The 25,024-nt window shown below is 40.4% G+C and overlaps 1 protein-coding gene across 2 annotated transcripts in view; it reads left to right on the top strand.

Moving 5' to 3' along the window:
* Positions 1 to 25,024, top strand: part of CHL1 (cell adhesion molecule L1 like) — a 141,665-nt gene that overhangs the window by 14,582 nt on the left and 102,059 nt on the right. The window contains exon 1 of one of the 2 annotated variants that reach the window (XM_075052661.1): positions 17,354 to 17,429. The exons of the other annotated variant lie outside the window; for it this stretch is intronic. The gene's annotated coding sequence lies outside the window, so the exon portion shown is untranslated. Of the gene's footprint in view, positions 1 to 17,353; positions 17,430 to 25,024 lie in introns of those variants that run through there. 2 annotated transcript variants of the gene reach the window in all.

The following is a 25,024-nucleotide window of genomic DNA, read 5'->3' as shown; positions in this document are numbered from 1 at the left end:
GAGGAGAGGAATTCCTTGTTAATTGTGGGTTGTTTGGGGGGTTTTCAGGAAAATTAATGGAGGGAACATCTGTAGCTGTGAATACCATCTTATGAGCTGTTGGTGTCTGTGATCTGTGTGTCTTTCGAAGTAAGAGACCTTAATGCTCCAGATCTCTATCATTTTAAAGTTTTTCCCAAGTTTACGAGCAGAACTTTTTCTTTCTAATGAAACAAAGCAAAGAGAACCCCCCTGTTCCTTGCCTAAATCTCCAGATCTATGGCACAGCCATGACGAAGGTCAGATTTGCGTTGTTTGAAGCTGGTACTCTTTGTGCGTGTTCTGGCTTTTCGAGGATATTATGTCTTCTCAGAGCTTGTCTTTCATTCTTCCCACCTTTGTTCTCTTGTTCACCTTTTGTTCCAGCTTTTGACCTGTTTCATCTCGCTCTCTGCTTCTCCTTCTTCAGTGTTCCTCACCCCACCACTGCTGGGTCTCAGGCACGTGGCGTACTGGGTACGGGGGCTCTTTCCACAGCCTCTGGGACAACCCTGACCGCGGCGTTTCGGTGTTAACGTGGGGTCAGGAAAAGGAACGATGCCGATCAAGGGCCGCTTTCATCAGCGTGCGACTTCGGCTGGGATCCGTTAATTTATGCTTCTCTCGGAAATCTGTGTGCAGGCAGGATCTGGCCCTCCGCCTTGGCTGCGTCAGCCCCAAGGTCTTGTAGCATCTTGCCGTCCCTTTAGGGAGACGTGGACATGAGCTTCCTTTGTGTCGCCGTGTTCGCAAGGTTTTTCCTTCTGTGCTGCGAATACAGCGTAGGAAAGGAACGAGAGCGAACTCTGATAGCTTTAACCCATAATAAATCTGATGTCCTCGGGGAGAAGAGAGATTAAAGAGCCAAAATTCTCTAGGAGATTGTCACTTGGCTAATGATGATAGTAGCCTATGGCAGTCAGGGATGATATGGCTGATACTTAGCAGGGGTTGTGAACCAATTAGTCTGCTCAACAAAATACTTGGTCCATTGGGTGCAAATGTTAAGAATATTTATAGGGCTGGCTATGGAGTCAGCTAATCAAAACTGGAGAAAGCTACTTAAGAGGCTGTCCCACACTCTACAGAGGCCCTGAGATTACACAGCTGACCGATAAACAAATGTTTCCCCATCTAAATATTAGGACTCAAAGATTATATGTGAACTCTTTTTCAGTTTCCTAGCACTGTAAAATCAATTAGGGACGCTTAAAACTCGCTAGAATCTGCTTCCCTGTGGAGAGCTGACTTCGGCAGTGGCTGTCCATCGGTGGTCTCCTGCAGGTTGGCTTTTGGTCTGCCTCGGATGGGGCAGGTAGGAGCCCAGTTCCATGCTGGGAGAGGATGTCACATAAGCTGGCCCAGGTAAAATGGCAGCAGCAGAGTAATAATTCAGCATATGCTAGCGTGTTGGTTTGCATTCATTAACTGCTTGAGCGCTGAGTATTCCTATTGACTTCTTTACCCATTAACTCTTTAACCTACTAACTTGCTGAAGTATGAAACTATTGCAAATCAACATTAATATCACAGCCTGGTCCATTATATGAGTAATGTCCAGTCCATTATACTAGGGATGTATAAAGCTGGTACTTACATAGGTCCTAATAGTACAGCTGGAGATGAAATGCAGTAATTCACCTAAATTTACAGAGTGGCTTAAACATTTATAAGGGTTTATTTGTTGGCTTGTTTATTCATTTGCACTTCATCTTAAGTGCAATTAGTAAAATAATTGTTCATGTTTTTTGCCCCTCTAATCTAAGGCATCACTTAGCAGAACCACTTCTGTTAAACAGATAATACAATGAGAAAAAATCCACAGGCTTCACTGGAAAAGCTTTTCAAAACCGGAGGATATTGATTCCTCAGATTTAAGACATAAATGGGGTTATACATGTTTTTTACAGAGAATCTGCAAATAGAAGAATAGCTTCTAACCCTGCTACTAAGCTTCTGATAAAAATATTCTGCCTTGCTATTTTACAGCTGTTATTTTACAGCAAGCAATCAGTTTGTAATGCAGCCATTTTGAATTTGGAGCTGAAAGTGGTTTTCTCCAGTACTTATTTGAAAAATCAAATGTTAAACTGGGGTATTTATTGTATTTGACAAGCTTTACACTAGGTCTTTACTTATAGAAAAATAATATATTAATAAAAACCAGGTTGCAGATTGTTCTGGTAAGCACTGTGTGGTTTTATTTTTTTTTTATTATTATTATATTTTTTTACACCCCCCTGTGTAAAAGCTTTCTTTGTGCTGCTGCTATTCTGACTGTAAGTGGTGTTAAGTGCAGTGGTTTTAATATATAGATGTTATTTCTAATGGATCTTATATATTGAAAATGGCATAATGTCTTTTTTGATCCTGAAAAGCACAATGCTTATTGGTACTGATAATTGTGTTAATGGCTGGGAGGTTTTTTTGGTGGTTGGTGCGTTTTTGGTTGGGTTTTTTTTGTTCATATGTGTATCAGAGATGCAACATACTGGCAGTTAAATGGGGTAAAAACGGTCTTTTCAAGAGGAAGATCCAAGTCCATGGACACTCTCCGGGGATCTCATTAAAGCGCTCTTTTCTTAATATAGTGTACTGCAATAACAGCTATCAGAATCCCCACAGTGTGGTTTCCTGATAGGTTAGTTTACACAGAATTAATTGTCTAATTTTGCAAGCAACCAGTACAGTGCACATTGATTTTTATTTATTTATTTATTTTCAGTTTGATGTGTTGCTCTTGTGGATTCTGCTTCATATTTTAAGTTAGTTCTTACAATCCATCTTTACTTATACCACTTTGTCATAGCACGTATTACAGAGGAATCGTGAGTTATTCTTACCCTCCTTCTTTTTGTTGTTCCATATATAAGAATTGCTGTTAATTTCAGCACTAAATTTTTGCATAAAGTGTTCTTAAACAACACAAATAAAAGGATGCATCAGAAAAGCAAATTGAGTTTGTATAAGGCTTCTGTGGTTTAGGTGCTCCAGAGACCAATTCTGAATGAGGAGAGTGGATTTCCCTTGTCCTCGGAGGTCAGCTTGCTGGTTTGTCTGGTACAGGACTAGAAAAGAGAAGATGAGCCTTATGCAGAACAAAGGACCAGCAACTTGCAGTCAGCTGATACAGAAGCATAGAAAAGTGTATTTGAATAAAATCTCATAGGCTGTGCTGGGAATTTGGCTTGAACAGTATTTTAAATGTATTTGGAGGCTTCCTTTTTAAAGTGAAGTTTTTTTAAAAAACAATTTACACACAAACAGAATTCTGTCTTACTACCCATGTTGTTTAGTGGCATGAGAAAGATGGAGTGAAGCAGAATATTCTTCAGCTCAGTTTGGGGCAGGATGGCTGCTAAAACTACTGCTGGTCTCGACCAACTGCTAAAAACCGCCTTCCAGCTTGACTTGTCATTGCTGCTGCCTTCGGGAGATGACTCTCCTTCCCTTACCTGCTCAGGCTCGTGCAGGTGGGGAAAAAATGACGGGATTCTGCTGATTCTTTGCCCCTGGACCTGGCAGCGTTCCTGCAGCCTGCTGGTATTTTTACCCCAAGGAATGGCTTTGCTCTACAAAGACCATTGCAAAATACAAACATCTCTGCTGAAATCACGGCTATTCACTTGCGATCAGCATGTTGGCTGGAGGAATTGGTGACTATGTCCTCAGCTACTGTAAAGTGGAGACGTTATACAAGTAGCTGAAAGAGGTTTCTGTACAGACGGAGTTTGGAAGCAATATAGGAGGCAGGGAGTGAGCACGGGCTGGCTATGAGCAGGAAGAAATGTGGGAAGAAGAGATGGAGCCTGAGTAGACCATGCAGAAATAAGAGAATAGTCCTGTCCCGAGTGTGTGCGTTTGTGGATGGTTGGGTACCTGCTGTCTTGGTGTGGTGGTGGATTATTAAAATATCTGTTTGTTTAGGATGAAGAGCTGGATGGAAGAGGGAGGGAGAGCTGAGGAGCAGTGTGGAAGAGAAGCAGGTCCCCATCATTCCGGCTGGGAGTTCAGGCAAAGGGGGTCCTCCAGCTGGGAGTGAAATTATGTGAAACACTTTGTTTAATGTAAGGGAGGGACAGTAAGGCAGTAGTAATAGCCAAGAGAAAGGACAGGTCAGGATAGTTTATTTGGAGGGGGAAAAAAACCACCCCTAAACCAGCAAACCCATCATCAAAGCCTGTTGTAATTCAGAAAGTGTGTGTTTGTCAACACTGGGATTTTATCTTTAATTTCTCATTTACATACATGAAACATTCTCCAGGTGAAAACTATGACTTTTTCTGTAAGAAGGCAGCATTTGGAACAATGCTGCTGTCCTCCTTGCCAGCGTGTCTAGGAGAGAGAAATAGGCAGAAAATCAGTGAAAGGTGAGATTCCTTTGCCTTCTCACTCATTGCCCTTTTAGCTTTCGCCTCTATTAAAGAAGTTAAGGTGCAGTGTAGGTTGTGAATTTCTAATGCTGGAGCTATTCCAAACTGCTTTTGTAAACAGGGATTGTATCTCCCTGTTAGACACTAGGTATGAAAAAGCCAGCCTACGGGCTGCAGTATGGATCCAGCCCACCAAGCAAATGCGATGTCTCCATCACACTGGTGAAGTACTGCTGTTCCCAGGTATTACAGATCGTGTTGTGTGCACTGGGTTGACCAGACATGAGGCTGTTGTCTGTTGGGAGGCACCCGAAATGTGAACGTGCCACCATCCTGTCTGGTCCTGTGACAGGGATTTGACGGCGTGCAGAGCCTTTGAGTGCTGTGTCCCATCCTGGCACCATTGGTAACGTGCATGTTGTTCTCGTGTCAGTTGTTATCTCGAAGTGTTGACATCATATACTAAATAACACTTAAGCAGGTCTCTTTCCATTAAAAGATGAATTCCCGACACAATTGAAGTCAACAGGGCTTTTGTCACCGACATCAATAGGGCTCAGCTTCCACCTCATGACTCCATGGGAAGAGGAATAAATTGCTGCCGAAAATGCAACTCTGACATCCAGTTGGAAAGGATAATTAGCAGTCAGTCATGGAGCTGCCATCATGGTTGTCTGATGAATAATAGAACTGAGTACAAGTGATATGTTGCCTTCCACGTGGGTAAAGTGATTTTTTAGCAGATTAGCATGAGTGTAGGCAGCCAAGAAATATAGTATGAAAACCAAGTGTGAGATGAGTTCTAGACAGTAGACATCAACTTTTCCATCTGTCTGGCCTCCGAAACATACTGTGTAGTTTTATGTAAACACTAAAACAGGAGTATGTTGGGGATCAAGAAGACAAAGTCTTGTGTTAATAGGCTTTGTTTCTTTTTTTTTTTGTTGAATTGAGTTAATGTTCTTAAAAGACCATGAGAGAGATTTCAATGAAACCTCTTCTCCCTTTTTGCTTCTCGTCAAAAATGCCTCTGAAACTGGTTAGAGCATGGTTGGAGCTCTGTCGTAAGGGTGATGGTACAAGGGTAATGGACCATGTTTTGTGGACGTGTGCAGCTTCCATGCATTGAGGAAACCCTGGCTTGGAAACCCCGATTTCTAACAGAAAGACAGTTAGACCAGCTGGCGCGGTGGGCTTCTGGGCTGAAGCACAAAGATAGGCGCTGGATTTGCGGATCCATACCCTTTGAGTAAAGCGAATGACAATTAAAGCAGAAGAAAGCAAGCTCAATGTAGTTTTAATCATTAGTTTCAGTTTGTAGTTGGTCTTAACAGTGCGTGCAGCTTTGTGAGAGCATAAAGACGGCACTGTAACGCTGTGGCTTTTAACTAGGGCTGTTTATGTATTGTGATTGGCGAAGCTATTGACTTCATATTCTTTCATGTTCTTTATGTTCCCTTCTGTTTTGATGTTATCGTGCAGTCATCTTAGCTACGTATTAAACAAGAGACTACTTCAATATAAAATGATCAAAGGGGTAAGGGAACACAGGGCCATAAAGAATATATGGAGAGCTCTGGGAGAATGGTAAGTTGAATTTAAACGCTTTTTCAAGCTGCTTAATTCCTGCTTAGATTGCTGGTGCCACCAATAGGCAACAGTCCCTTTCTTTAAATCTTTTACTAAGGATTGACTGGCAGAATCACTGTTTTACACGGGGTTTAGAGAGTAAAAGGCCACCCTGAAGGTCAAGCCCTAAGAGATTTCCTCTAAGAGCTCATTGATTCTACTAGATTTTTGACTTGAAAAAAGACCACTCCTTCCTAGATCTGCGGCTTGGATACAAGTGCCTTAGTATGTGCCAGCACAGAAGGCAGGAGCAAAAGTGTAAGTGCAGGAAAAAAAAATAGAGAAAGATGCTGTGGGGCAGACAGACAATGATTTCAGTCTCTTGCTTGTACAATTCAAACTGGTGACATTATTAGCTACTGGTCCATGAAAAAAGAAAGTATTATTTTATTGGTTTCAGAAATGGATTATATTAACAGTGAAATTGGGCAGAATAAAGATTTATGGTCACATCCTCAGCTTGAGTAAACAGGCAGAGGACCTCTGCTTGTAATGGGGACGGAAGGGCTTGCTGCGGCTGAGGAGCTAGGCTGTAAATATGATGGGTCTGGTTTTCTTCATATATATAAATGAATGCATGGTTGCAGTGCATGCATATGCATGTAACTGTCTGTATTTTGCACAAAAATTAAGATGAGCATGTTTTGCCTCTCTAACCTCATTATAATATTGGCTAAGTTGCCCAGTGCTGTCGTAGTGATTAGCAAAATGAATCTGAAAGCCTACCCCATAAGCAAACTCTGTATTTGCGCTATTACCTACTCCTGTGATATTTCAATCTGATTCATTAGAAAAATTAGCATTTTTATGGACTAATTAGGGGAAAATGTTGCTTGTACTCTTGCTGATAGACAGAGATTTTCACAGCTTAGTAAAGCCAAATAGAAGTGAAACATGATTCCCCCCCAAAAAGGAAGAAAAGCAAAAGGATTACTCACATTAACTCAAAAGATTGGGGAAATTTGAACTTAAAAAAAAAGGCCAAAAATTAATTAAGAGAAGATTAGATTACTATACTATTGGCAGTTTGTACAGTTTTTTGAATTCAAAATTCCAGATCTCTTTCAGCTATTTTGGTTCTTCAGGCATAAAAATATTTTAAAAGCTGTCAGTCAGTCACCATATTTTTTGTGACGGTTGCAAAATGAACAGGAATGAGAATGAATAGTAATGAGTGCATTATTCAGTATCTATAAATACCAATTGATTTTCATTGTACGTTTATATATTTCAGTCGACATACATTTTAGTTTTTCTCTTCTTTTTAAAACCAAGCTCAGGTTTTATTAGACCATAGCTGTTCATTCAGACATGTCTTAGTTTTTCTCACGTTACGCTAATGAACCACTAGCTTTTGAAGTTCAATTCTAAATATGCATGTGTGTCACTTGCTCCTGATCACATTCTCCATTTGCCAGGAGGGTAAAAATGGGTGTCTGTGACTAAACATCTGAGGTAGTCTTTTTGCAAGGGAAGTATTCTTTCTTCTTAGAGGATGGAATACCATTATTTTAATCAAGGCAGGCATCTCCTGTTTTGATCGTTATGTTTTGATAATGATCTTGATTTACAGAGACACAGAGCAGTGAACCCCTCATTTTGGGCTGCTGTGGAGAAGGTAAAAATCTCCATCTTGCACAGAGGGTAGAAGTTCAATTAGGCGTTTTGGTGTCATGGGATGCTGATTGTGCTTTAATTGGCTCCAGCTGACTGGCTTTTAGGCCATGATATTCTTCACCTGCAGTTGGATACTTCTCAAATATGTATGGAATTTTTTATTACATTTAAAAATGTTGCACATAGTCAGAATAATTATTTCCAAATGATACTTTACAACTGAATACCCTACGATAAATACAAGTGAAGGAGAAACCATTAAAACTGTAGAATAATTTATGTTGGAAGGGACCTTCAGACATCTTCTGGCCCAACCTCCTGCTGAATGTAGGCACGACTTTGAAGTTACATCAGGTTGCTGAGGGCTTTGTCCAGTTGAAAACAGTAATTAGCTTTTTCTTCTTCAGGCTAAACAAACACAGTTCTCCCAGCCTCTTCTCTTAAGTTATGTGCTGCAGCCCCCTTCATCATCTTGGTCCTCTCTGCTGAATTTTTGCCAGTTTGTCAGTGTCTGTTTTGTGACAGGGAAACCCAAACGGGACACTCTGTTCCAGATGCAGCCTCACAAGTGCTGAATAGAGAGTAATAATTCCTTCCCTTGTCCTGCTGGCTGTGCTCCTGCAAACGCAACCCAGCGTGTGGTTGGCGTTCATCGCTGTCGCTGCCGACTCCTGCTCAACCCCAAGTTGTCTTCCCCAGAGCTGCTTTCTGCACCGTGGGTTTCCCTTCGCAGAGCCTCACGTCGGCTTTGGTTGAAGGTTGTAAGCTTTCTGTCACCCCACTTCTCCAGCCTATTGAGATGCTGCTGAATGGCAGTCCCGCTCTCTGGCACGTCCGCTGCTCCCCAGCTCTGGTGTCATCTGTAAACTTGCTGCCGGTGTATTCCCTCTCATTGTCTAAGTTGTTAACGAAGGTATTAAGGGGTTAAACAGATTGCCTTCAGGAAGTTTTGCTCCATAATCTTCTTTGGGACTGAGGTGATGGTCACCAGATGGTTGGATGTTGGTGTGTGTTGTTCCTTCTTGCTCTTCTTGGGGATGGCCATGACGGTTGTCTTTTCCAGTCATCAAAAGGATCCCCCAATTGCCACAATATTTCAAAGACAGAAAGAGGAGCCTCAAAATAATGTCACCCTGTTTCCTGCACATTCATAGACCTGTGTAGGTCCAGTTTGATTAAGTGTTCCCTAACAAAATCTTCCTCTACTGTAGATAGGACTTTCCTGTCCCAGACAAAGACATTAGGACCATGGACCTGGGCAGCCTGAGAGTAGGCCTTGCAGTCAAGACTGAGGCAAAAAAGGAACTGAATTCCTCATCCTTCCTCCATACCCTTTGTCAGTAGTTCTGTTGATCCATGTTTTCCTTGGTCTTTTGCTGCAGGTGTACCTATGGGTGAACCTTTCTTGTTGGCCATACCATCCCTTGCCGGTTTCAAATCCACCTGAGCTTTGGCTTTCCTAAGTTTGTCCCTGCAGTCTGGGCAAGGTTTCTATAGTCCTCCTGGGTAGCCCGTCCCCACTTCCACCTTCTGTTCACTTTCTTTTCATGTTTGAGCTCAGTCAGGGATTCCATGTTCAGCCAAGTCAGCCTTCTGCCACGTCTGCTCCACTTCCCACTTATCAGGGTGGATTGTTCTCGTGCTTTGAGGAGTTTTTCCTTGAAGATCAAGGAGCTCCCCTGTGTCCTTCTGCACCCCAGGGCAGTCATCCATGACATTACACCTGCTAGTTCCCTCAGCAAGCCAAACCGCTCCCCTGAAGTTCAGCATCAATATTGTCTTTGATGTGCTCATGAAATCTCAGTTGCTTGTGCACCACCGGTTGTCATCTTAGCGGATATCAGGGTGCTTAAAGTCCCCCAGGATGACCAGGGCCTTTGATTGTGGAGGCTGAATAAAGCTTTATCCACTTCCAGTTCTTAATTTGGGTGGTGGGCAGAAAACACACACAGCAGCGTCCTCCTTGTTGACCTCTCTGATTCTGACCCATAAGCATTAGCTCCCAACAAACCCATCACCTGTTTCACAGCACAGCTCCAGGAATAAAAGGCTTGAGAAATAATTCTGACTCATTAGTCTCTTCTGAGGGAAAAAAAAGTCTGTTTTCTGAGCATACATTTTAACAGCTTTTAATCCGATACAGTGCCTTTTTCAGCAGAAACGTGTTTTTTCTGATAGGCAAAAAAAAATTGGAAACCCTGTTGGACTCTAAACATTTGGGGGTACCGTAATAACTTAAGTATCTGCATAGTAACCTTTCTCCATGGGGTTTGTTGGTATTAAGTCTTTATGCTTATCTGTGGACAGAAGGAGTTAATAGCATGCTTGAAGTCTTAAGTGCCAATGTAAAGCACTCATTGAATTGATGCATTTTTTTCAGTTGCACTTTTCTCTTTCCACTTTCAGCCGTTCAAAAGTTGCGATACTGAAATCGCCCATCTTGACCTCAGTCATCGTCTGTGTTAATAAAATGCCCTGTGCTGCTACTTAGGCCATTAGCCTGGGACTCGGAAGTGTTATTTCTGGCTCTGCAATTATCCTGCTGCTGCAATTTCCCTATCTGAATTGGGGATAACAAAGCTCTCCTTCTTTGCAGAATGCTTTGAGATTTGATGATGAAAAGTGCTATATAAGTGTTCAATATTGTTATGTGAACAAATATCACTTTGTTTGCATGGCTTGACCATCTTATAAGCAAGCAGAGAGCTGGTGACCAAATTAAGATTAGAATTGAACAAATGAGTTATAATGAACAACTTCAGTCTATTGACTTCATTTTTTCCCTCTGTTTGACTTGTAAAAGTTAATGACTTTCAATCTCTAGAGAAATTTTTAGCCTGTAAATCATTTGTCAGTTAGCTTTAGAAATCTTTTAAGTTTGCTTGTTTCGTGGTTTTACTTATCGTTTTAGATGCCAAATAAGTTACCTATTAGTTTGTGTGATCATTAGCAATCTGAACATAGAATTACATATTATAAGGCTAAGTTTCCAATTTCAGTGTTGGATATTTTTCAAGTGCATTTAAAAGGCATTACCAGGAAAAAAAACCCCTGAAAATTACAAATTAACAGTGAACAATCTTTACAACAGCAAAAAAGTATTCCTTCATTAAAACTATACTCTAAATCTGTTGTGAACAGGGCAGCAGCAAAATTGATTATTTTAAAAATAGTTTCAAAAACCTTTCTACATTATTTGTACCTAGTGTCATGGGTTAGGTCCTTCTGATCTTTCTGAGTTCAGGTATCATGGCAGTTTGCATATGATTGACTTTTGTGTTGTAGAGTGGAAAAAAGCATCCTCAGTTAAATTTGCATACTGCCTGCATAAAATTTTTAACCAGGAGACATTGGGGGAATAGTTTTTCAGGTGGTGTAAATAAAAATAACTTCAAAAAACCTATGCTGATTAATCCCAGTTGAAGATTTGCTCCGGAGTATCTGAGAATGACTCTGTGTTTTGGCACATAGGTGTGCATGGTTGAAATCTAATTTGTATCTGGAAAACACAAAACTAAGTTTTCTGGCTGTATTCTTTCCTGAAACCCCAGTGTTGTGATAACAATGCATGGGTCTCATGAAAAATGGTGGCTATTTTTTAGCTGGCATGTAGATACTCATGATGCTGCATTACCAGTACAGGAGAAATCCTTTTCTCAGCCCATGTGCCATTCACTTTGCACATAGTCCGTGTTGAAGAGCTCAGGGAAAGGTTGTAACGCAGAGTTGTGTTGTGCATTAGAAGGTTATTAAAACCAAGTGAAAGTGTGTTCTATACCTTGGGGACCTTAAATGCAAAATCATTCTAACTAATAAGCGGATACTAAATGTGCCAAATTTTACCCCAAGGTACACCCAGGCTCCTGCGGTGGTGTCAGTTTTGCTCACTGACTTTTATTGACTATCAGAATTTATTGACCCAGGAGGGAAATATTGACAGAGGTGATTCTCTACCAGTCACAACCTCCCTTAAGGGACAATAACACCTGGTGTTCACTGTAAATCTCAACCCAATGCATGCATGTGTGTCGTGGCACAGGGTTTAACCACTGAACATATACCTACCGTGATCGTGTGGCACTGCTGTACATGACACCTGAGTGCTTTTGCACAGACCTTGACCTTTTTTTTAGGGAAAGATATCTGTGATGTGCCTGGCTAGTGACAAGCCTGAGGGAGAGAGTGTGTGTGCGTGTGTAGGCATCAGCCTTTATATGTATGTTAGAACCAAGGTGATTTTCTTCCGGTAAACATTACTACAACTTTTAATACCATACATCCATACTGGGAAGTTCACTACAGACCTGAATTATGTATCAGTAAAGTGCTACAACATTTCTTATGCCTGAGTAATCATGGACCAGAATCTGGCCCAATATGCTTGATTTACAAAAACTTGATCATGGCTGCCGTCTTTTATTGGTATAATAAATCACAGAAATTGTTGGCTAACATCATGTGATGGTCTTAGACAGCTATGATTAGTATTTCAAAGCTCTCTTTGTATTCTGATAGTCCTTTCAGTAATAAGATATTTGAGCAACTTGCAACAGTGTGCTTGCAGTAATTACAAGCCACCTTATTCTAAGTGTGACACTGACCCAAACCAATTTTTTTATTTCCTGCTGGGAAAACTTAAATATTGGGAAAGCATGTCTGCTAAACTGGACATCTTAGTTTTATTCCTGTAAAATTAGTACTTTCCTACTGTTGCTAAAAAGAAAATAATCATATGATTTAAGAAGCAGAAAAACTCTTGTACTGACTTCTCTCAGCAACACTGCATCTTTGTTAGGTTGTATTCATAATGCACGTGGGTAAAATTACATCTAAAAATGTTTGTTTCTTTAATTATTAAGAGCTTCTTTTCTCTCTTGCTCTTTTTTTCTCAACCCATATTAACCTTACGTACATGGTATTAGTCTGAAAATGTCATTGCAAATACTCCCTTTAGCACATTTACACTTATGTGGGATCCATAAGCTGTAAGGACAGCAACCTTTTGCTGTGACTACAGTTTAGCCATTTCATCCTGTGCTGTTTTCCAAGCTGGTTAATGCACCTTTTTATTGTTTGTCAGAGCTTCCTCCTCAAAAAACCTTCTGCTATTAATATGCACAAGTGAAGCTTATTCCTCATTTGCAGTGGTGCTGGAGCCGATGGGAAGGCTGCCCAGGCCTGGGCGCTGGGATTTTGGGTCCTTTCATCCCTTTGCCACCCACATGTCACACGACGTATGCCGCAACAGGATAAACCTTCATGGTCAGCACCGCAAGGCAGAGTCGGGTCTCAGAAGATTTGACGTGCAGAGCACAGGGCTGCAGGAGTGGGTTGGCTTCAGGAGGGCTTTGCTGCGGGAGAGTGGCCAAAGCAGCATCAAAGCTTCGTCCTGGCCGGTGTTCTGCCTTGTCGAGTCCTCTGGGCCAAACCTATTAATTGTTTTCCTCGGCGCTGTGGGGATCTGCAGCAGGAATGATTCAAGTAACGCTTCAACATTTAGTTTCTCGTTTTCGGAACGTCATCTGAGCCTGACTCCGAGGCTTGTACTTCATCAATTCGTGTATCTTTTTAGAGAGAAATGGATGGATGAAATGTGAAGGTCACATTGCAGCAGGGACCACTCGTCCCTGCTCCAGTCTGTTCTTCCTCCGCAGTCAGTAGATGGAGGAGCCCGGGAAGCCGCCCGTGCCATCTGTGGTGTGGCCAGAGGCAGCGGGTGATGCCAGCGCTAATCCTGGCTGCAGCATTTGCTCCTGGTCCTGCTCCGAGACCAAGCAACCCCAGGGTAGCTCAACACAGGGATCAGAGGTCTCTTAAAGCCATCTTTGTGCCCTGCTGCTTCTCCCCTTCTCTGCACCATGTGCGGCTTGGCTGAAATACAGTGTCAAATTCAGTGAATGACCAGCTGAGTGAATAAAAGTGTGAACTGCATTCCCTCACTTAGAAGTCTGTCAGCTCCCTCTAACCTTTTGGAAAATTGAAAGACCAAAGTGGCTGTACTTGCAGAACATCATAACAATAAAATGCTATTGCGAAGCGGGAAGCAGAAGCAGCACTGGGAATCCAGCCATGCGGACATTTTGCCCATACCCACAGAGGAAAAAGATTGTATTTTTATTTCTCATCTTTAACAATCCCAACAGATTTACAAGACCAAGACACGTAACTACTTTGATTCAGGCCACGGGGTCTCTAGGACAGTCATCATAAATCCCAGTTTGTAAGATTGCAGATTTTTCCCTTGTAGTATGAAAGGCATGAAAAACCAAGGAGCACGTTAAGTTTTCAACATAGACTGGGAGACAGGTTTTCTCATTCAGACATACATTGTTTCAGCAATTCTTTCTTTTCCAGTGTAGCGCTAGATGCAATCCTTCTAGACCTTTTTCGCGCTGCAAATTTTCTGCAGCCTAGTAATGGCCGCATGGATACTTCTGTGCACAGCAGTAATAACGACACATAGCCTAGAGTGCCACGGATCCTCATCTTATCCCTCTGTGAAATAAGCCTCATGGTTGGTTTTTAAACTTAAGTAGCTTGATTCGGACAGAGAGCCGTTTACCTGAGTAAGGGAAGCAAGAGCCATCTGTGCCTGTTGCATAGCTGTGACGCAGGAGGAAGGACGGTGCTTTCCTCCTGACAGCATCGCCCCAGATGGGAACACCTGGGACACCGACCGCCGAGTCGCAATTCTTCCTTCGTGTTACAGAAGAGACTTGGGCAAAGATGATGGATAACCTTCACCAGGTGATGCACGTTGCCAGGAGCTTAGATCACCTTCCCTGGGGAATTGCTGTATCGTTGCATGGAATATTGGATTTGAGGTGGAGGAGGATTGTGGAGATTTATGGTCAGCTTAGTTCCTTCAGTAGGAGAGTCCTGATAGCTCACTGGTGAAAGCCTGAAGCAAAACTCCTTAGCAGTCGTTGAGTTGAAGCTGCAGTAGGTGCGCCTGAGCACTGAAATCAGCTCTGCTCCTACTCTGCCTTTTTAGTGTTAAACTTTTTTAGTGGTTTTGGGGAGTGATAAATTCTTACTGTCTGTTTATACTACGCCTGAAACAACAAGAACTACTATAAATTGGCTGGCTCTAATAAACCCAATAAAAACACCCAGAGATACAGACTAGGTTACTAATACTGTATCTTGTGGGTTTTTCCCCAAGTTTTCCCATACTTTTCACTGGAACTGTTTTTGATATAAATCCTTTCCTTCAATCCGTGAGCTCTATTTACCCTTCCTCTGTCTGTACACTACACTGATAACTTCAGTCCTACAGACCTTCTCTCCAGGAAATTCTATTAAGATTTTCTTTTAGCAAAAGTGAGTAGTCCTTCAGAAATCCTTTATCAGGTCTGTTCTTTCCTGTTATGGTTTGCCTCTGCTTTTTTTTTTTTTTTTCATGGATAGCTGTAATTTAAAGCTTACTAGATCGATAAGTCCAAAGATGCACAGCATAAATGGGAGAAGCAGACAAACAGCTGGTAAAGATAGGAGACAGTTGATTAAAAAGAATTCAGCTATAAAGCATTTGAGTTACTATCCTCTGTTGTGATTTTTGAGTTAGATTAAAAAATAGGTGGAGGGGGACATACAAATCATAATTCCCTCTTCCCTCAGAATCTCTGAATAAAATAGTTTCTTCCTGAATTTCCTCTTTTTTCATGTCTCTAAATAAAAAGTGGATTTTTTATTTGGAGTAGATGTTTTAATCAATTACAAGTGAATTGGCTTAATATAGAGATAGCTGGGGGAAATGTAATGGTGGGAAGTCTGGACCTGATGTAATAGCAGCATCTCTGGTCTTGAACTCTCTAAATCCAGTCCTGTGATAAACTGAAATCCTGAAAATAGCCTCTGTTTTACATTGATTCACAGCACAGGGATTTTCTACTCCACTTTGCAAGCCCTGGTGATTGTGCATGGGACTGGGTTTGCGTTTGCTGTGCTTTCTAGCTGAGGCATGTCTTGCAATCCTTGGATCAGGCTGCCACAGCTTTGTTGGGTTATACCCAGCTGGCACAAGGTGTAGATCAGGCAATTTGCATTTGGCATTACGGATTGCAGCTACATTACTTTGTGAAGGTAAAGCCGTTCTAAAAGGCTGAGTGTATTGCTAGCAGGAGAATAAAGATTTCTAAGCTAAAGCCTCAATAGAAGTCAAGAAGGATTAAGGTGCAGCTGAAAGTAGAATTGAGGTTCCTAAATCACTGCAGAGCTTTAGAAGATGTTCTCTGTTCACATTGGAAACCACAATTTATTGACAAAGGGGTTGAACTTTAAAATATATGTGCTAGTGAATTGTGTTTCAGTGAAATTGCATACTTACGATGGAGTGGTTCATATAAAGGTTCTGTGTGTGCCTATAACCACAGAAACTATATGAAAGTTGAGAGATGTGTGTGGCAATAAGCATGTACATCTATGTATGCTGAATTCGGCTATATATACACCAAACTAGTAGAGAGACATTACAATATGAATTTGAAATGCTGCGGAAAAGGAGGTGCATGTGCACGTGTGCACTTTGGAAGAAGGGTTGGGTCTGTCCATGGGGAAATAAGTCTGTCTGCAACTGGTGAAATGAGACCAGATAAAGAGATTATCAAGTAGTGACAAGAAAGAAAATAGGTTAGCTGAATTTCTCTTTATCACTTCTTTTCCCTTAAGACATCTCACTGAATATCTTGTCATTCATATGGAGAGTCTGGAAAGAAAATAACTTTTAAAGGTGACCCACAAAGGAAAAAAAAAGCTTGTGTGCTGCTTTTGCTCCTTTGTGGCATGGGAACATGGCCTGGGATTTACACAGTGTCTGTGTACTCTCTTTTGGGAGAGCAAGAAAAGTGGTCTTAGAGCTCCAAAGCCTTCCCACTGCCTTTGCTGCTCCCAGCACGTAGCAGAGCATCCTATGGGTACAGAGCAGGATGCTGAGCAGAGGCTGAAGCCCGTGGTGCGACGTGGCTCAGCCAGGAGTGACTATCGAGGTGTTAGTTCAAGAGCAGAGGTGTGTCGTGTCCGTGTACACAAGCAATTGATATAGAAATGCAACTCTTGGTCAATATGTTTTAATTGGGGGAATGTTATTAGAAAAAAAACCAGTTAAGGGATCTGTTTCCTCTTGAATATACTTTTCTTTCGTGGGCCTTTATTAGTTTTTTTTTATTTAAAATGAAATTAAATATTGAAAATCATTTTGACATCGTGTTTCACATTCGTGGACTATAGAAGAGGAATAATGTAAGTGGTGATTGATAAGATTTATTGTTTCTGGTTTTGTGTTATCTAGTGATTCTAATGAAAGCTGAATCTTATCTGTTTGATACTATATAAACACTTAGCAGGCTTTAGAAAGCTTGTAATCTAAGTAGACAAGAAAGGCAAAGAAAGAGAGGGGAAATAGAGGTGCAGAGAAATGACTCGTTCCAAGGTCACAAACCAGATTTAGAATAAGAATCAGATCTTCTCACTTCAGCCCATTTTTCTATTCCATGGGGTATGTTGCTTCTGTTATTCAAATACAGAAAAAACTGTCCTTTTCCAGTTAAGTAGAGGGCAAAGAGAATGAGATCAGATATAACCTCAGTGATACAGAGAAAAAAAAATAAACAACAGAAAACAAAGAAATTGTACTGATAAAGATGCTATTTTTAGATAAATTCAACATATGACATACCATTACTCAAATCACAAATTTGTCTTTCTCTCTAGATGCAGTAAAGTGGGGAGAATGATTCAGATGTAAAACTGCAAATTGACCATGCATTGATGAAGGAACAACTGCATGTACTGGTTAGAAATGCTTTTTTTTTTTTAAATTAAGTATTCGTGTTTTAGACGTAAATTTTATTTACCTTTATTTCTGAATCATAACAGTTAAAGTCATTGTAACCATTTTAAACCCTTTTGATACCATTCTTGTCTTTAATACGCTTTCTATAAAAGCATAAACACGTGTGTGTATATCTGTTTGTGCATGTATGTATGTTCTGGAGTAATTCCATGTGATTTTAATTACTTGAAGTATGCGGACATGCTTTCAAAGTCTGAAAGCTCTCTAATGTCAGGCAGAACTTGTTTGTCTTCTCTTTTTACAAGTTAAGCAAACAGTCATTTGTTATTATATGTGTAGCTGAGCTCTAAGCTAGGCTTTATCCTATTGTAGCATCTAATTGGCAACGAGCTTGTGATTTTACATTTAAAAAAACGCCCTCAAATCTCTTTGGTCCTTCAGCCTGTAGGAAAAGGTGCTGTCATTATTCTATTCTGATTATTTCAAAGGCAGTCTTCCATTCAGCTTTCCAACAGCTGGTGACGGTGACTGTCGGGGCAGTGAGTTACCCAAACACCCCAGGGGCTGGATCCAAAGTGGTGGATGGACCTTGCCTCTTTTTAAAATACCCCTGGGGCATGTTGAAAATAAATAGCGGAAGAGCAGGGCCTTAGCGGTGGCATTGCCAACAACTGTTCACCAGTGAACAAAGGTCTTGGAGCCATGGAGTTATTTATGTCTTGGGCTTCTCCAGGATAGCTTGTTACCAGGGAATTTTAGCGCCTGTGGACCCTTCTTGTAGTGAGATGTGCTTGGAGGAAATAATCACACTGGCAAGGGATTTCTATCTTTTTTTTTTTTTTAAAATCCTATTCATAAAAAACCTCTCCTGTAATTTTGTGTTCTGTTTCTCATTTGTGGCTGATGAAAAAGGAGTCTGTGCTACCAATATGTGGAGTTTAAAACCGCATTTCCCATTAACTTTTGTTAATAAGAGCTCTAAGGCTAAAGCTTTGAGTATAATGGGAATTATTTACACCATAACTTTCTTTTGAGATACCGTTTGTTGGGATTTTCTGTATTCTGCTCACTGGCCTTGACTACTGCAGAGAGCGGGGCTGAGAACATTGTACTTGTGTATCTGCTGCTGAATTTCATTTTCCATATTTTTGTGGTCTGTAAAATTCACAGTGACAAAGTTATTGATAAAAGGTAGTCTGTCTGAATATTGCTTTAACTTTTTTTTAGTAAAATTTTTTTATTCTTTTATTATACCCACTGATAAATTTATTTTTTTCCTTACAGCCAATGATTGTTTCAAGTAGAAAATAATTTACTAAGTTTTGATAAACCCTGACTAATCAGGTAATGGGATTCACATGCTGTGTGAATCTAGATCTCCATCAAATCTGGTTATATTTTGATTCACCTCTTTGCAGGAGCAGCTCTGAATTGAAAAGCTCACTTTCTTGTCAGTTTGTGAGTTAGCTTATAAACTTTCCCTCTTTCAAGACCAGCCAGCTGGAAAGGTCACTATGTGAAGGCTGACTTTTTTTTAGGCATGCAGGAGCAAAGAGAATAAAGATTCACTCTGCTTTTCTTGTGGGACAGTCTGTCTTGTTTCTTCTTACACATCCCCCAAAATGCATAAACTTCCCCGCCCCCCCCCAAAAAAACCAAACAAAAACCTTCTCCTATATTCTCTGTGAGACTATCCCATGGGCTGAGCTATTCCATTTCGAGGGAGAAATACTGGAAATGTAGGCATAACATTCCGAGTGTAGACTTGAACAGATTTCTATCTAGAATTATAGAATCATTTAGGTTGGAAAAGACCCTTAAGATCGTTGAGTCCAACTATAGAGGTAGCACTGCCAAGTCCACCGCTAAACCATGTCCCTGAGTGCCACGTCTACACATCTTTTAAATACCGTGACCTTCTCCCTCAGCAAGAAAGGTCGCAAAGTGATGCAGCCTTTGTAACCAGCTGGATGCTTGGCCCTCAGCGCGTCAGGAATGTGTATGTTTGGGAAATGTGCTATTTTCTTCCCTTTGGTTCACAACTTCAAGTACACTCACTCTTCTAGTTAATATGCCGTTTCCTCTCCAACTGAACCAGTTTCTCGGTGCAGGGATCAGCCTCGCAACCTCTTTGCCCTGCGTGACCAGAGAATGAACCCGAAGCCATTCAGATGGGGCTTCAGACTTAAGTTAATATATGCTCCAATGTCTCCCCCGCAAATAACTGCATTTACACAGGACCTTTTTGTTTAAATGTATTTCTCCTCTTTGTCAGATAGAGGAATTTTAATTAAGATTTCATTGTGTTTAACTGGGTGATAAAGTTCCTATACTTAGAGTTTGTGAGTCTATTACCTTTTAAAAGATATTTGGCGATGTGAAAGTTAGTACTCATTTGTTTTCACTTAAAATTCAGGGCATGATATGTGAAGCTGTATTTATAAGGAGGATACACCATCATGTCATTTTCTACTTGCTTAAAAAGCTAGATAACTGGTTAAGGAAGCTCCCATCCTGAGGAGAAGAAAGGGCTCATTAAAAACATTAGCTGATATAGAACAAATTGAGCTTCAGTGCCCTGCATAAAGATTATAATAACTGTAATAATAAATGAATTAATAATGCATTAAAGGAGAATTCCTCCAGTCAGATTGTCACATGCTTATCCTTGAAAATTGACTTCAGTGAGGTGTGTCACATGAGCTAATGACCTTAACTGATGGATTCGGGATTTTTCCACACTCCGAAATCCACTTAAATCCATAGTTCTGCACTTTTGACAGTTAGTCTTCTGGACTAAGATGAAGCGAGAGGACCATTTGGTGTTGCAAGCCAGAGGGTAGCTCTTTGCTGAAACAAAGCGATCTCTAGTTTTAACCTCAGGTAATCGGAGTTGGTTAAATCCTGATCACTTGCAAGGGAAAATCAGGTTAGCAATCCAGTGCTGCAGGCTGCACACCGACACCAGAGGCACGTGCATCTTGGGCCGATGGGGGTTCGAAAATTTATACAGCCTCCATCATACGAAGAGCTTCCATAAAGTTGAAACTTTTGGGTGGAGCTCACGTTTGGGTGCATCACCAGCAAATTCTCTCTCCCAAAACTGGAGATGAACTATCACCAAACCGCTGCTGTGTGTCATGACGGGGCCGTTCCCGCGCTCCGTGGGAAGTAACGTGGTCCGAGTGCAGCTCGGTCTGGCATCTTCCCATCTGCTTCCGTGAGGGCTGAACTGGGAGAAGTGGGCATGCTCCAGAAGTGCCTGCTTAGGTACTAAGCGTAAAATAACTTGAAATAGCATTGTATCTGAAAATCCCGCTGAGCTGCGAGTTATAAATATCATGAGATTATCAGGATTTAGGAATAAATTATCAAGTTCAGCACTGAAATACAGGTGTCAACAGGGGTTTAGTAGTGGAAGTGTAGGTGCTGAGGTATATCTATAGACACAGCAGAAAAGTGAGTTTGGGGATTTCTGCTCTCTGCCCTGGGTAAGGGCTGGTTTTATAATGGTTATTAGACACTTATGCTACACTGGGGAAAAATTGCATTAAGGGAATTGATTATCCAGACATCATAAACCTATGCTGGTTGTAAACTGCATCTTTAGGTACCTAGGTACCTTTAAAATGAATCCATTGGTCACTTCTGAAGAAAGCAAAACGGCTTTCCTAAACTCAGGTTCTACTGGAGATGGAGTTTACATGAATCATGAGGTGGTTAATTTTTAGAATCTTAAAATAATTGAGGCTGGAAGGGACCTGGGGAGGTTGTCTGGATGCCTCAGTTCAAAAAGGAATCTGTGGGTTCCAAATAGAGATTAGGGGGAACACTTGTCCTTTTACTATATGTCACACTGATGCTTCTGTGTGTCCCCATTTATACCTGCAAACAGGTGTTTGTAGGTGTTAGTTTGCATGTGCAAACACTGAGCTTTGCCTATGAAAGATAAGAAAGCAAAATTCCTTTTGGGATGCTTTTTTGGAGAATCACAGAAAATTCATCTTTGTTTGTTTTGTTTTGTTGGTTTTTTTTAATAAAAATCTTGTTCAGCATAAAAAGGCAAACAAAAGGACAACATCAATGGATTTCTTATCAGTGCTTTGCATCATGTTAATACTGTAGCCAACAGTAAGTTATGCAGGCATTATACTGGAACAAAGGAAATTATACCAGGGGTTTTATTTGAGAGGATTTTGAGTTTCCTTGTCAAGTCATTCAATATGTGGTTTGCCTTATTTGCTGGCTAATGTGAGGCTAGCTGAACAGTTGCTCTAGTTTGCACAGGGATTCTTTTCTTCCCCAGTGCATTGGTTTCCTTTGGTACGTTATTTAATACATACCAGAAAAATAGGAAGATATCAAATAAAGATAATGCATTAATGTACCAAATTGTTATGGCTCAGACAAAGGACCTGAGTGTTGCCTATGCATCATGTGAAGTGGACACTTGGAGCTGAAAGCCCAATTCTGTTTTTCAACCCACCAAACAATAAAAGACACAGCAGTGCTGAAGATGTTGAATTTTGGAACAGAACAAATGGGTACCTGCTAGGAAGCCGCTAAAATACCGATAGCCTGGGACTGGCAGTGTATAACAAGGGAAATACAACTCTACCCGCCGAATGAGATCTGCTCCTCCATACTCTCTCTGATTTCTGTATTGACTGCTGTCAGAGGCAGGAGAAAGGGCTAAATGCTAAGGCTATTCTTAAATTTTTAGCAACAAGACTAGGTTCGTTAGAGCTCTCATCAAATGGCTTTCAGTTACTATCAGTCTGACTTGTATTTGAATTGATGACCTTGAGATGAAAGGCTTTTTATTCTATTACCCATCTCCTGAGCCATCAAGTCTTTAATATGCCGTGTAAAATCAGTTTTCGGATGGTATTTCTTTTATATAATATTGTAATTTATTATTAACAATGTCTGATTTTGAGTGCTACTAGCTATAATTGTGCATAATACTACTTTTGTTATTCCTATTATTTCAAATACATCTGCTATATTACTACATACTTGTAGACACGGAGAAAATAGAATGGTAAGAGACTATAATCCAGGTATATAATAATAAAATCACAGAAAAATACAAAGTTAAAATATATTCAGCATCAGCAAAGCTCGTTCATTACTTCAGTAAATTGAAATATAAAATTCTGGTTTCATGCTGAAATAAGCTTTCCTGCAAAGTACTGTATGGGACTACCAAATGCATAGTAAATTAAGACAAATGAATAAGAATATGTAATATAAACCATCACAATGAAGGAAGTATATTACGTGCCACCGTCTCCTTCCTGAAAGGCTTTTCCCTAAAGATAATATTGAGTAGACCATGTTAAGAAACCAAAGTACACAGGAGTGTTAAACAGAAGTGTGACAAGGTATCTTTGTCTATTTTGGTTTTATTTGATTGTGTTTCTTAGGAAAAGATAAAATTGGCAGCACTGGGATAAAGAGGTGCCTTTTGTGGACTGATTCTTTGCAAACTCTCAAGCTAATTGTCCATATTTGATCTGACTTGCAAGTATGTAATATGAATTTTAAAAGAAAGATAATATAAAGCTGGTGCTGTATTGGGCAGCAGTAGTCAGCTGTGCCAAATTAAATGATTCTTTTACCCTGTTCCAGAGGAGATAATGTTTCTAGAAGATGTTATTTCTTGTTTTTTTGACACTGAACATGCTAGAATGCAAATCTGGCACAAAATCTTAGGCCGTCATCCAGTTCAGCTCGCTGGACCACACTACATAGCCTGCCTCCAGGAGAGATGTTTGTGTCAAGGTCTTTTTAGAAGCTTCCAGCGATGGGTCCCAGCAGCCGTCTTGGAGATAACGTATTAAAGTGATTAACTATCTATACGGCTCAGAAAGCTTTTTGTAATATCTGTCCTTAATTTTCCTTTCTGTGAATTAAGGCAGTCACTACTCATGCTCATGAAATACAACTGATTGTAGTGTTCTTAATTAAAACCTGTTATGTATTGCAATATTGCTGCTATGCCTAGGTTTTGGTCCTCTCTCTTTATGGAGTGAACAGATATCCTTCTTTCTAGGTCATGTTTTCTAAATCTCATATGAATAATTACCTCCTGTGTCCTGTGGTGAACATCTGTTAATATTTCCCCAAACACTACTTGTCTCTCTGGCAGCAGACTTGTGTTGCTGACTCATGGTTAGGTTTTATCCTTGCTAACCTCCCTCTTCGCTCTCTATTGTTACCTACCCGATAAAGCCATTTTAGAATTTGCACTTGATTATTTCCAAAGTAGGCAGGACTTTGCATATCTTTTTATTAAATTATCTTCATGATTTCAGATGGGGTTTTTTTCCCAGTAAGCTGAGATAATTTGTTATGCTACTGCTATCCTCCAGAGTGCTTGCAGATCCTCCACACTACATGTGACCTAAGTTACTCATGACAATATGGGACCAGGTGCAAAGACCTGTGGAGATACACTGGTGTGTTCCCTCGATTTGGAAGCAGACAGTTGAAAACTGTTCTTTGAATGTGTTTATTGTTAGTCTAAAATAAGAAGTTGGTAAATGTGCCTTCCTGTGATAGAGGAATATGTTTGTCTATTCAAAATGTATCACATCTGATTCCTTCTTATGATAGGGCAATTATCTTGATAAAAAAATAAATAAATGACTGGGTTGACATAATTAGTTCTTCACAAATATATTTTGGCAGTTTATTCTCACTTTATATTCCTCTGGGTGCTTATAATTTCATTGTTTAATCATTTGTTCCTGGGTCTTTCTATGTACTGAATCTAGACTGTCTAGTCTTCCTTTTTCCCATTTCTAATAATAGCTGCTGTGTTTGACCACCTCTTACCCTCCGGGACCTCAGCCATTCCCTGAGAGTACTAAAAAGTAATTACTAATAGTTTAAAGAGAACTTCATCTGATACCTGAAGTATTTCAAAATAAATTTAATCCTTAATAACTTACTCAGTTGTATCTTACCCACGCAGTCTTTAACTCTCTGTTCAGCTTGTGTTCCAGGCTCCTAGTTAAAATGAATTCTATTGAGAGTCTGGACACTGTAAAACATCTTTTTGTGAAGATATAAGGAAAAAAGCTATTGAATATGCCAACCTTTTATATGTGGAACGTGATTTGCTATTCTTTCCCTATTAGGTAAGGGGCCAATGTTTCCCTTTACCTTTTAAATCCCTTTTTGCAGGAAAGGTAGGAAGGACGGATCTTGTCATCAAAAGGAAAAGGTTCTTTAGTAAATGACCATCTTTATTTTTTTGATTAATTACAGTCAATTCAACTACTGAGGGGTTAGAAAAACTCATTAAGATTTATATGAAGTATTTCTTATTGCTTAATTAGTCTTCATTAGTTGAACTGGAAGACTTGAAGATTCGTATTTTTGTATTACCCACCGAAACCATATTAACCATACAGCATTAATATGGTTTCTGTAGGCACACCGTGGTTGTGGTTATGTTCTCTGATTGCATTACCTTCCCGGCTGTGTTTTCAGCACCTTTTTGCAGTCCTGGTGTCTGAGCCTTGCTCCGGCAGGGAATGTCCTGCTCCAGCAGCCTTGCTTAGGTGATGGTTAGTCACCTCGA

This window comes from Buteo buteo, chromosome 21 (genome assembly GCF_964188355.1).
Source record: "Buteo buteo chromosome 21, bButBut1.hap1.1, whole genome shotgun sequence".
NCBI lineage: Eukaryota > Metazoa > Chordata > Aves > Accipitriformes > Accipitridae > Buteo > Buteo buteo.
Note: the sequence above shows the minus strand (reverse complement) of the source record. Positions and strands in the feature narration are given on the sequence as shown.